The sequence below is a fragment of the Bactrocera neohumeralis genome, unplaced genomic scaffold (genome assembly GCF_024586455.1).
Source record: "Bactrocera neohumeralis isolate Rockhampton unplaced genomic scaffold, APGP_CSIRO_Bneo_wtdbg2-racon-allhic-juicebox.fasta_v2 cluster10, whole genome shotgun sequence".
NCBI classification, from domain to species: Eukaryota; Metazoa; Arthropoda; class Insecta; order Diptera; family Tephritidae; genus Bactrocera; species Bactrocera neohumeralis.
The window spans coordinates 24,961,240-24,975,620 of NW_026089623.1; the positions used below are offsets into that span (position 1 = coordinate 24,961,240).

A 14,381-nucleotide genomic window follows, 5' to 3' on the forward strand; every position below is an offset into this window, starting at 1 on the left:
CATTCACGCCTTGCACGCCTTTTTTCGTTTAGAAGCTTTTCTATAACTCTGTTAGTAATTTTTCTGGCACCAAGCGTCTTATAGTTTTTGTTTGGTGTTGCTAAGACAGCTGCTTTCGTTATTATATCATTGAGTTCTTCTATGCTTTCGTTAATATCTCTTCCAGTATTTATTTTGTACTCAACATTAATGTGGCTACTGACGTATTTTTTATATTTTAGCCAGTTTGTTTGATAAGAAGTTAAACCCACTTTTGGATTAACGAATATGGGTTGTTCACATCAATTAAATCTGGGGGGTTACTCTGTAATGCGATACGAATATGAAAATGTTCGCATCTTCAATTTTGGTAGGTACTCTGTAATTCGACAATCGCAGTAAATTTTGAAATTTTCGAATTTAGTTTTTCCCTTTCGCATTAGCGGTACTCTGCTTTGCTAAAGCAATTGTCAAACATGCGTTATATTCGTAATTTTTGTGCTACAAGTATAAAGAAGTCGCATTGCTTGAAAATGTAAGTTTCAAATATAAATTAGTTGTTTTAATTGCTACCAAAACATATAACGCCGTGCATATGAACTATTTGGCACAAATTTACAGGGTTTATATAACGCCGTGCATATGAACTATTTGGCACAAAAATAAAACAACAAACTCAACCAAAGCAATTTGAAATTCTCGTGGATTTCATGAAGGCGCATCCCGATTTATCGAAAGGATCACTAAAAACACCAGACGACAAAATACCTCCAATAATTTATGGAAAAATTTAGTTTCCCATTTAAACGCAGCTGGGCCACCATAGCGCGACATTGCCCGGGTGGAAAGATAGAAAGACAGATAAATTATAAATGTGATTAAATGTAATCAGTTAAAGGTATGGGCGGACTATAAGATTCACTTAAAGGCAAAAATACGACGAAACAAAAATAATATTTCGGGAACTGGAGGTGGTCCCTCACTTTTCATACCCTTATCACAGTTAGAGCAACAAGTGAGTGAGTTATTGTCAATAGAGGAATCAATAAATGGAATGAGTGGTACCTTGTCATTAGGTGCAGCTACAAGCAGCATGTCGGAGGTAAATGCAGACCCTACCGAACCAAATACACAAAACAGGGAACTACCACAATGTTCCAAAGTGACATGCACACCTCACAAAAAACAGCATACTCCTCTTAATACACAAGAAAATTAACTACCACATTGTTCAAATGTGACGTACCCACCGCGCAAAAACCAGCAGACTCTGCTTGAACAACAAGTCGAAAACCACATCAGAATAAAACGATCACAGATCAGTACCTTGGACAGCAAGCTTTCATCTACATCAAGAAACAACTAGCAGCCGCAACTCTCCTAACTCATCCATCACCAGCCGCCGAACTTCGGATTACGTGTGACGCATCTTGTACTGCGCTGGGAGCAGTATCAGAGCAGAAGCATAAAAACGATTGGAGGCCACTTAGATTCTTCTCGAAGAAGTTGTCGCCCGCACAGATTAAATACAGCACATATGATAGAAAATTAACGGCTGAATACAATGTCATCAAGCACTTTAGACACTGGGTTGAAGGTCGTGAGTTTGAAGTCAAGACGGATCACAAACCATTGACTTTCGCGTTCCAGCAAGAATCGGATAAATCCTCACCTCGCCATTTCAGACAGCTAGGATTCATCAGCCAATTCACGACTAACATTGAATACCTCTCCGGTTCAGACAACAACGTCGCTGACACCTTTTCACGCATTGAAACTATGCATCTACCAGCAGTTTTGACTACGATGAGCTGCCTCGAGCTCAGGCCTTGGACAAAGAGCTCCAGCTTTGCCAGACTCTCACGGATTCAAGTACTGCATGACTATGGTCGACTAATTTACGAAGTGGCTAGAAGCGTATTATTGGGATTGAGAACGTGCTACAAGGAAGAGTTAAAGGCATCACCCGCAGAATATCTATACGGGACAACACTCCGGGTTCCTGGCGAACTTTTCTCAGATGGAGATCCACCAGGAGATTCCCAATTTTTCCTTGAAGATTTTCGCTCTTATATTCGGAAAATCAGACCAGTTCCATCAACCCACTATTGCCGTCAAAAAATGTTCTGTTTCAAAGGACTGTCTACATGCACACACGTATTCCTGAGGATCGACGCAACTAAACGGCCACTTGACCAGCCATATTCAGACTCACACAAAGTGATCAAAAGACTTGATGAACGTGTTTTTGCCATCGAGGTTAACGGCAAGGTAATAAATGTAAGCATCGAGCCCGTAAAACCAGCCCATTTGGCCAGTGACGAAGTGTTGGACAGTATGCCCCATAGCCGTATTCTCACCGAGCCAATGAATTCGCCACGTACATCAACCAGCCTACCTATGCACCAAAGAACTTGAAGCATTTGCTCCCGCGCTAGGGTCTGGTAGTGGTCACCTCAAAAATGTCCAGCAAGACTTTATTTAGGGGGGAGTACTGTGGGACCACAGACAAAAAGTATGACATCTGCAGCACCGTTTGTTAGTTATTCTATTCTTTATTTTTCTTGATATTCTTCCTGGAAAGTTACAGTTTAAGAAGCGTCACTTATTGTACAGACGCCAACAAGTATAAAATTATTTGAATTAACTTAATAAATAAACGTTTAATAATTGATGTGGAGTTTAATTACGCCTCAGTTTATTACTGTATCTACTGTGGATAAAGGGATGTAAAACTTATTCCAGTGTGAGAGCGCTTCAAAATTAGCGTGTTTTATAACATTTTCCAGTATGGCCAGATGGGTCACTATAATAATTTTTGGGCATGTAAATTAAAACACCCAACATTTAGCACGAATAAAAATTACTATATAGTGGTTAATTAATATATAGAGAAATTGTTTAAATCTTTGTATGCTATGTTAAAACAACTGACTTTTGACCATTCAATACCCAATAAAATGATTTAAGCTTTTTATGCAAGTTATTTTACTAGATATGTGTTTTCTCTACGTAAGTCTTCTTCTAGGTGAATACCAAGATAAGTTACTTCGTTCCCTTGGGGTACTAAAATATAGTTCATTTTTACTGCCGGACACATTTTAGGTCTTAGTGAAAACGTAACATGCTTGCATTCTTGTTCCTTCACATTTATACGCCAGTTGGCTAGCCATTCTTCGACAGACCTTAAGTGCTCGGCTAATATTCTTGATGCTATTATGTGGCATTTGTTACGGCTCACTAAAGCTGTGTCATCCGCAAAAGTTGAGGTCAATATATTATTAGCTGTAGGAAGATCTGCTGTATATGTGATGTATAGTGTCGTTCGTCAGATATGAAATCTCCCACTTTTGCCGTAAATATTCTATTTTTTAAATAAGACTCCAATGTTTTATACAATTCAAAAGGTAGAATGTTTTTAATCTTACATAAAAGACCTTCGTGCCACACCTTATCAAACGCCTGAGCTATATCTAGAAACAGTACTGTTTGTGCTCAAATGCTTTCCTTATTTTGTTAGTAATTCTATTTACTTGCTCTATTGTGCCATGTTTCGCACGAAATCCGAATTGATGCATTGGTATTGTATTATTTTCGTGGAGAAAAGGAGACATCTTTGATAGTAACACTTTTTCAAATATTTTAGAAAGACAGGGTAGAAGACTGATTGGTCTGTATGAAGACGGCTGTGTTAAGTCTTTCCCAGGTTTATCTATCAAGATAATCTGCGACTTTTTCCATGAATTAGGATAATATCAATTAGCATTTTTGGGGTAATATTATCATGTCCTGGTGACTTTTTTGGTTTAAGTTATTTTATTATTCTAATAATTTCAGTAGATGAAGTCTTAAAAGACTCGAGTGACTCGTTAACTGTGTTGGGTAAGCTGGACAACTCGAAGTTGTTCTTTGGGCAATTTGGTTGAAATACCTTTTCTAGGTGATTTGCAAAACAATTAGCCTTTTCCTCGTCACTTCGAGCCCAATTTCCACCCAAGTCTCGTATAGGCATGTTGGAGTTAGTTGGTGGCTTCAGGGACTTTTGGGTTTTCCAAAGAGAATTTTGCTTGCTTGAATTTGGACACAACTTTTTTATATACATTTCGGTATTGGATTCTTCCTCACGTTTAAGCGTTTTTTTTAATTTACGTGCAGCTGATTTCAATTGAAGCTGAGTGGAAGGGGAGTGATTTATCTGCCATTCACGCCTTGCACGCCTTTTTTCGTTTAGAAGCTTTTCTATAACTCTGTTAGTAATTTTTCTGGCACCAAGCGGCTTATAGTTTTTGTTTGGTGTTGCTAAGACAGCTGCTTTCGTTATTATATCATTGAGTTCTTCTATGCTTTCGTTAATATCTCTTCCAGTATTTATTTTGTACTCAACATTAATGTGGCTACTGACGTATTTTTTATATTTTAGCCAGTTTGTTTGATAAGAAGTTAAACCCACTTTTGGATTAACGAATATGGGTTGTTCACATCAATTAAATCTGGGGGGTTACTCTGTAATGCGATACGAATATGAAAATGTTCGCATCTTCAATTTTGGTAGGTACTCTGTAATTCGACAATCGCAGTAAATTTTGAAATTTTCGAATTTAGTTTTTCCCTTTCGCATTAGCGGTACTCTGCTTTGCTAAAGCAATTGTCAAACATGCGTTATATTCGTAATTTTTGTGCTACAAGTATAAAGAAGTCGCATTGCTTGAAAATGTAAGTTTCAAATATAAATTAGTTGTTTTAATTGCTACTAAAATATATAACGCCGTGCATATGAACTATTTGGCACAAATTTACAGGGAAGCACCGAAAATAAAACAACAAACTCAACCAAAGCAATTTGAAATTCTCGTGGATTTCATGAAGGCGCATCCCGATTTATCGAAAGGATCACTAAAAACACCAGACGACAAAATACCTCCAATAATTTATGGAAAAATTTAGTTTCCCATTTAAACGCAGCTGGGCCACCATAGCGCGACATTGCCCGGGTGGAAAGATAGAAAGACAGATAAATTATAAATGTGATTAAATGTAATCAGTTAAAGGTATGGGCGGACTATAAGATTCACTTAAAGGCAAAAATACGACGAAACAAAAATAATATTTCGGGAACTGGAGGTGGTCCCTCACTTTTCATACCCTTATCACAGTTAGAGCAACAAGTGAGTGAGTTATTGTCAATAGAGGAATCAATAAATGGAATGAGTGGTACCTTGTCATTAGGTGCAGCTACAAGCAGCATGTCGGAGGTAAATGCAGACCCTACCGAACCAAATACACAAAACAGGGAACTACCACAATGTTCCAAAGTGACATGCACACCTCACAAAAAACAGCATACTCCTCTTAATACACAAGAAAATTAACTACCACATTGTTCAAATGTGACGTACCCACCGCGCAAAAACCAGCAGACTCTGCTTGAACAACAAGTCGAAAACCAAATTATATTCCACAATAACTCGATTAAAGTGTTAAACGACATAAATTTTATTATAAAAAACATTTTTAAAACATTGAAAAAAAGAAATAAATTATAAAAACGGAGACTAACCTTTGAAAAGGAAAAATTTCTATATAAACAAAAAATTGATGAACAAAAATTGAGAAACTGGAAAATGTAAGTTAAATAACTATATAACTGCGAGAAACAGAATTAAAAACTACAAATTTAATCTGTAATTATTTAAATTTAATTTTCGTTATTACAATGAAATAAAAGACTGGATTTATTAATTTGCAAATAGTTCGTTTTAATTAAGTTGGGTTACGAGCATTTATCATATTTGTTTTAAATTATTATTATTTTATTTATTTTGCTCGTTTATACTTTGACATTTTTGGAAGTAATGCCAACTATTACATAAAAAGAAAAAAAAGCAAAGGTGAACAACATTGTTAGTGATGCGTAAGCAAAACAGAGTATCAATTGCCTATCGCATCGCATTGGGCTTTCGAATCGCATTGTCTTTCGCATCGCTTTACAGAGTAAGCCCCCTGGTATTTTTTTATGATCACTAGGCCAATATGTCGGGTTACTAGGAGATATTATGTCAAGGTTATTGTGCTTATTTATAATAGTGTGATACAGCTGTCGTCCTTTCGGATTAATTAGCCGTGAGCCCCAATAAGTGTACGTTGCATTGTAATCTCCACCTGCTAGGAATCTATGGCCTAGTGTTCCAAAAAAGTCTTTAAATTGGATGTCTGTAATTTTAAACCGAGGTGGCCAGTATATGGCCGTCAGATTTAAGTCCCCGCAGCGATTTTTTATAGTTATTGTTGTCGCTTGTAATTGCGCTGTGGCATAAGATTCTGATGTGTGGTGATTCAAACGTTTTCTAACCAACACTGCTGTTCCTCCATGTGCCCTTGCATCTGGGTGGTTTGTAATATAGAGTCTAAATCCCGGTATAAAGAAATTGTTTTTGTCCGTAAGATGAGTTTCTGACAATAGCATTACATGGATACTATTTTCATCCAAAAATCTAATAAGTTCCAATTTATGTTGGTTAACACCGTTAGCATTCCATAAACGAATGTTCAATACACTCATTTTTTACTTAAAAAAGTTTGCAACATTTGGTTTTGTGATTTGATTATCTCTTGAATCATATTTTGCGTTGAAGCCATAAACTGTGTCATACATTGAGTAAGGTTTAAAATCATAGTTTCAACGCTTCCATTTGGTTGGTTTTGGGGCAATTGCATTTGTGTAGTATTGCCTTTCACCACGTTTGCATAACTCCCTTGTGTAGAATTGTCTTTAAGATTTACTGGTTTTGAAATATGGACGGGGATTTTAATATTTTCATTAGATGGAATATTCATCATTTGGTTACGACGTGCTTGGATGCCCTGTGACAACTTCGATTTTAAATCTTTGTACACAGGGCAACCCCTGTAGTTAGCAGTGTGATTTCCTCCACAATTACTGCATATTTTTATTTAAACCCTTTTTTTTAAGAGTACATTTTGAAGTTGGATGTAGATCACCACATACTACACAGACACTTCGTAGAGTGCAATATGCTTTCGTGTGTCCATACTCTTGGCAGTTTGTACATTGTACTGTGGGACTTCATTCCTGTTAAAAATATTTACTACTGATTTAATGCTAAAACCACCTTCTTCTAGTGCTTCTCTAACGCCGTTAGAGTCTACCGAAGACTCTATACCTTTTATGACAACAACTAGGCCTTTTGAGCTCTACAGTTGGTAAGAGTAGTAATTCTTGTTATTATTTGATAGGAATTTTACTATTTCCATGAAACTTTTTTCAGTATATGTTTGCATTTTTGTTCCATCTATGTTACTTTTTTTCAAGGGCACAATGTGGAAATACTTTGTGCCTATTATATTGCTAATTTTTGAAACAAGCGCATTTGAGCTACGCTCACGCAAATAGATTGGAGGGGGTTTGGCATTCACGGCCGTGGTAGTACCCTTTGCTTCGTCGTTAGGCTCTTTGCTTAATAAGGCAAATCTGTTGCCATTAAGAATTTCTGGCTTTTTGGCGTTTGGCGTGTTTGCTTGAAATTTTTTGGTATTGACCGCTGTTTTAATAGAACTCAATTTCCTTTTTACATTAATGTAGCGATCAATACCATTCTGAACTGATGCATAGTGGCTGCTGTCAGTGGATTTGTTGTTGCCCGATTGCTGTTTACTGCTGCTTCTGCTGACTGCGCTTGCTTAGTCTCTCTTTCATCTGATCGCTGCGATGACTCATCATCGCCGTTGCATTTGTTTTTGCCAGGAGTTGCTTTTGTTGGCTCGAAAAAACTGAAGTAGGCATTTAAGGAATGCCTACGGTTTTGCGGTTGAGGCTGCGAAACACTCATTATTGTTTGTTTTTTGTTTTTATATATTTGTTTTGTGCACTATTTGTTAATGTTTAATATTAAAAGTGTGTGTACTGTTTTTTATTTGTTTGTTTGTTTTTATTTATTATTATTGTTTGCTTACTTTTTGCAAAAATCAGATTCACGGAGCGAATTCAAAAACACGTCTGTACACTTTGAACACTTTAGGGCTATAAGGCACGCAAAAGGGTACGATACTGAAGTTATTTTTGAGTGCTCGGTTCCCCTCTAGGCCTATATCACCCATTATTTGCATAAAAAAATAAAAAACCAAACGATAACAAATCACAATTAAAGACATATAAAACAAAATTAACAAAAACAATATCACTTCGTGTTACAGAAATTCAAAACTTTTCAAAAATCATTTCTTTTAAAAAATTAACTTTCAAACTACCATCTTAAGTGATGCATCTGGAGTTCTCGGGCCGTAGCAAGCCCTGAAAATCCTGCCAAAAAAGGTCACTTTAAAGGAAATCATTGCACACATTGTGAAGAACACCATGTATATGTTCTGAAATGACTGCCACAGCAGAAGTCACTTCTTGTTCTAAAGGCAGCTCACAACTACATAAAAATAAACTTGATAAAATGAAAGGTGTTACTCTAGGACATTATTACTTCTAATCTGACCAAAAATACTATAAGCTTAAGTCTTGACATAGTCGTCTTGTCAATGATTTTTAATAACCTCAGTAAAACTGCTATTAAAAATCTCGAATAATTTATTAAAAAAAGAACAATTTCTGCGGTATTAATAAAGTTTACACTGTTTGAGTTTAAGGTTCCCGAGCTGTAAAGAGATAACATACCAGAAGCTACCGTATTACTCAACACTTGAGATACGAATTTAATCTTAATGTTTTGAAAGGTATTGGGGTAAATATGAGCATCGGTTAATTTATGCCCACACCGATAACTCGACTAGAATCCATTTCATTAAAATGTACTATATCCCACCAACATACGTGACCATTTTTAAAATGAACTTTATTTTACAGATTTTGCAAACAGTTTCGACTACATTTTAATAAGCGGGTGCTATCGTAAAAAAACTATTTCCTTCTTGATGCTGATCCTTTTGAAGTTGGACATATAGCCACCACAACAGCCAAAGTTATTAAAGCTTTTATATTATTTAATTAAAATACTCTTAGTTACCAAAAAAAAGACTCCAAATGTACTCAATATACCAATACCCCACAATACACGACGGGTATTTGAGAGCATTAAAGAAACAATTCGTCATATTATTTTCAATGAAAATAAAAGTAATTTTTATAGTATGAATGATGAAAGTAGTACAGATATCAACGTATGGTGAGAATCCACAAGAGCATTTTACCTTTAACGTTGGGCATATGAAAACTTGTGAGATGTCATCTTAACTGTGAAATCAATAAATGTAAACGAAAGAATTTTGCTTACAGCTCTTTTCACCTAACATATGGATATTTTCAATGCCATCAAATATATAGACCAAAACAAACTGCAATGATAGTGATCAAAATATCATCTTAGACAGAGACATCAGTTGCGTTTTAAGGACGGAGACCGTAAATTTTTTTGCATACGATTTGAAAAGTTCCGTAACCTTATGACATGCAATATATAAATGAGCTCCGGGCACTGAGTACTATTTGATAAGTGAACCTCAAAGTGTTGTCATTTTTGTTTTTTGACACACCACGTAGAACCTTAATGCATTTATAATATCACAGCAGAAAATGGCATTGAAAGATTTACCGGTTGCGATAGCGGTTACTTTGTAAACGATGGACGAACGACGCACATAATTCATAACAAAAAAACATAACATGACATGCAAACAAATTTGCGGTTTAGCATAATATCCTTGACAATAACGCAGTAAAGATATGATGCCTGGCCCCACCAAACACACGAAACATAAACAGGGTACATATGTAATAAACAAAATATTTTCCTTCTTCGAAATATGATGTATAAGGATATATTTTAATATAATTGACAGTTTATTTTCAAACTTACACCCCTATTCTGTGCACTTGACATATTAATGAAATATTGAAAATTAACTCAAATATTTATCAAGTGAGAAATATTTTGGTATTCTGTGACAATCTTGATAAAAGTAAAATCTTCAATTCTCAAAGCTTTTCCCCACACGTGTGGTGAACAAAATAATGTAAATAAAAAGAGCTGATTTCTATTCAAATTAATGCAGTCAATTGCTCCTGTGGTGCTTTTTATGACAAATTTTCTAAAAGATCTGGAATATATTTCAAATAAATTAGCTTAAATTAATATATTATTAATACTTGCCCCGTTATTATAAAAGTTTCTTCTTGCACAAAGGTATTCTCCCTCAAAGAAAATGGATTGCTATCGTCACGTAAACATTTAAAATACCGTGAGTGATTCCTATTCTCACAATTTTCATCTTCGTTTAACAATAATAGCAAAAGTAAAATATCTTCCATTTTCACAACAAGAGGCACAATAAGATATCTAATTCATAACGAGTACTGTCAAGAGCATTTGACTTCTTAATAACTTATAAAGAAAAGAGTTTTTTATTTCAGACACAGAATACCAAATGCTTGATAAATTTAAAATTTTGACAAATAAGAAATATGTTGAATTTGTTAAGTGCACAGAATAGGGGTGTTAGTCTTAATATATAATTTTAAGACGCAAATTAATTTTAAATTTTTATTTAAATTTGTAAAAAATAATAATAACATAAAAAATTAAAATTACAAAAAAATTTATGGAAAATACTTAAAATGGATTTTTAGGAACTAGCTATGGTAACTAAACCGATACGCTAACCCAAGAATTTGTTAGAAGTAAAAAATCGCTAACAAGTAATATAACACATCAAGGGAAATCAAAGTAACAGATTTGTTTGTTACTGCTAACATATAGGTACTAAATGTGCTAACATATTTATATGTTAAAGGTAACAAACTGCTAACCAAAACAATTACACTAACAGAAATCTGGGTAACAAATACAGTTGAACTTCCATAACTCGAAGCTCTTCAGTTTTGAAGGCTTGAAAACCTAGTCAGACAGAAAGAGATGTCCTGTCATTTCTACTTAAAAATGAGAGAGCCAACTGTCAAAGTTCAGGAGGTTTTAAGGTCTAGCAATTGGAAAGGAGGGACTACTAGATTAAAATCCAGCCAAATTATTATTCGGAAGTAAACATTTTTAATTTTTTCTTTCCATTTGAAACGGCCGTTACTTCGGAGGATAGCGAAGTAAAAACCTCTGGCAGCTTGTGAACATGTAAGAATATTTTAACTTTTATTAAATAAATTTTCATTTTTTAATACTTTTTAACTTTATTTTGCAGACAAAATGCCGAAAAAACAACTAATTGGAGAAAATTTGTTGCTGGCTGCGGGGAGGGAGGACGGATTTTTGATTTTCCAAATAAGGGAACGGATCTCGAACGGTGAGTAATGTAAAAAAAACGTTAGATATGCGAATATGTAGAAATTGGAAACCGAGAATTTAATTTACAAATGTTTTCGATAATATGCTAAAATATGGGTTTCGATAATTCATACATACATATATAAAATTTCAATCATAAATTACTTTAAAGTAACGACTTATCGTTGAATATTTATGATAGTTATAAAATCGAACTTTGAAATATTGAACGGGATTATTAAAATAAAGGTTCATTTTATTTATTTTTCGGGCAATTTTTGCACTATTAATATTATTATATATTTTTTATGATTATAATTAATATCTGGTATATTATTATTTTTTCTTTTAATAGGCGTAAATGTTAGATCAAACATGTAAGTGTTTTTGAAAACTCGACGAAAAAGCACCGTGCGTGTGAGCGGCATTTTTCTGAAGAAATGCGTAACTCAAAAAATAAATATAGCATTGACGATTTTGTTCCACAAATGTGAGGCTCTACCTCGACGGTGCATCGAGATAGCTGCATCAGCTTTTAGAAAGGGAAGATCACGAAATAATTTCAAAGCCTCTACCCCTCCTTGAGGAGGAACTATTGAATAGTAGTGATAAAGCCGCGCAAACAAGTAGTGGTCCGACAGCAGAGACAGAAAGAAAAAAAAGAAAATTGCATGAAGAGAATAGGATTTTAAAAATAAAAAAGAACAGGAGAATAGAGTTTAAAGGATCAGTTAGTCTAAATGGCAGCTGAATTAGAAAGATTTTGAGAAATGTTAAGTAGTAGTTCATTTAGGGAAAAGTCAGTTCCTCTTGAGATAGTAGGCACAAAGATTCTCCTCAGTTAGGTATTAGGAGTCGTTTTTTAAATAATATAGTAATCGTCAAAATTACGGTCGGCGATATGATAGTCTTTGAGCGTATTTTTTTTGTCGCCAATTGCTTACCGCTACCTAAAGTAGGATATACACTTACAGACATAGAATTTGCTTGCAATTCTTTAAGAAGTGGTACGTACGAAAATATTTTGCCTTTTTTATAAAATTGTTCGCACCAAAAGCGTTGCTTCACATTTTCCGCGCACATCGAAATTACACTTCAACGAAATGACTTCTGAACCAGAGAATTTAAAAACATAGATAAGGTGCAAATTGAATTCTGTATGATGAAACGACTGATCTCACGCGAGAATGAATAAAGAGAAATGCTTTGAAGAAAAAATATACAAAGTCACATATGCGTGAATGTTTTGTATCATTTGAAAAAAAAAATGGTAAAAATTTAAATTTTTTTACAAAATCGAGAAAAATTAGTTTAAAAAAATTTTAAATAAATTATATTAATTTCGACTATTACAAAATGTGCCAAATGAACTTAAATGTGCTCATATAAAAACGTCTTGGGTCATTCCTTTCATTTCACTGGTATGTGAGAGAACTATAAACAATGTTAACATTTCACAGCGTGAATCCGGTGGCTGTGAGGTGAATTCATTACTTCAATTCTAACAAATGTTCTTGTTTTAAGTTCTCCGCCAGAGTGTTAATCAAATAAACAACAACGAGAAAGAAGAAGACACTCAATTAAAAAATATAATAAATTAAGAGTGGAACTCCGTCGTAATTTGAAAAAAAGAAAACGTTTTTTTATGTAAAAAATGGTCGTTTTTTTAATGCCAATTGACAATTTTCAACCAATTAAAAAGATCGTAGTTTTAATTTGAGGTCAATCGGTTAATTTCTCGTTGAGTTATGACGCCAGCAATTTTGAAAAATGTCGTTTCGAGAAAAACTCATTTAAAGTTTCACTTATGTATATATGTTTGCACCTCCAAAAACTATTCAAAATACGACCTTCCCAATTTCACAGGATATTTATGGAAATATAAGCTATCGAAGAAGCAAATAAAAAAAATGTTTTCAATACGTCACACTGGTATAGCCCCTTAAGACACACAACCGAGTTATACAACGTCATACTTTTCCATTGCAGTTAAGTCATACAACCGAGTTGTACAACTCAGTAGTTTTTCCATTGCAGGAACTACAAAACTGGGGTCGAATCGTTACAACCGTGAACGTATCACTTGTCACGTAAAAGTCTGTATTTCATATTATGACATACGCAAAATACCAATCGTAATAGACAAATTTATGGAAATGTGAAAATATTTTTAAATTTTTTATAATTTTCAGTAATAAAGAACATAAACAAGAAACCAATGTGGCTAAATGAGCCTTAGTCGCCTGCCCCACACCACAACTACACCCATCACTAACACGCACACTCACCACACTCACCTCGACATCACCACACTCCACATCAACACCACTCACACGTGCGAGCGCAGGATCCACACACTAAAACACACACCACATCACTCCACTGAAAAAGGGTCCGCTTTGCACAAGCCAGTTCTGATTCGTGCGCTGTTGAACTTACACGTCGCTCTTTCGCCACCGCTACGCACCGCTAGTTATCTCCATCCAGTTATCTACTTATATCCATAATTTTTAAACATACATACATAAGCATACATTTATATTGTGAAATTAACATTACATACAGCCATTCTAGCGCAGATCTATATTGTGAAATAAATTGATGAAGTTGAAACCGGAGATTTTATTTTAAAATTCATAAAGTTTGGCAAAAGTGGTAAGTGAAGCGGGTAGTGAATAGAACACAATGAATGGAATATCTCATTAAAAATTAAAAAAAAATATATTTATATGAACAAAATTTGTGTATTTTAGTTGATAATAAAAGTAAAATTATTTACAATATTAAGGACATATACATTTTTGAATTAAATTTATTAAAAATACTTTATTTGGTATGTTATCGTTTGGTCGATTGCGGTGAGGCGGTTCGCTACCCCAGTGTCCATTTCTTGTGTCTGATAAGAATCGCAATTTTGGGGGTCGTAACTTATTGTAAATTTTATGCAGATGTTATGTAATGACTCTCAAACGTTAGCAAATCTTCCACTTTTGTGGGGCGATACCTTCCTCTCTTGCCATATCATAAAATTCTCCACCGTCTCTTTAAGATTCCTATGCTTTGTTCAACGATACATCTACAAAGAAAATTTTGTTAATGAGGATTCAT

At 34.6% G+C, this 14,381-nt stretch overlaps 1 long non-coding RNA gene across 1 annotated transcript; it reads left to right on the plus strand.

The window, feature by feature from the left end:
* The first annotated feature begins 283 nt into the window (after nt 1-283).
* Nucleotides 284-4,888, plus strand: LOC126765461 (uncharacterized). Its single transcript, XR_007668424.1, has 3 exons — nt 284-349; nt 4,532-4,692; nt 4,779-4,888. It is a non-coding gene; the product is annotated as an uncharacterized LOC126765461 (long non-coding RNA).
* The last annotated feature ends 9,493 nt before the right edge of the window (nt 4,889-14,381 follow it).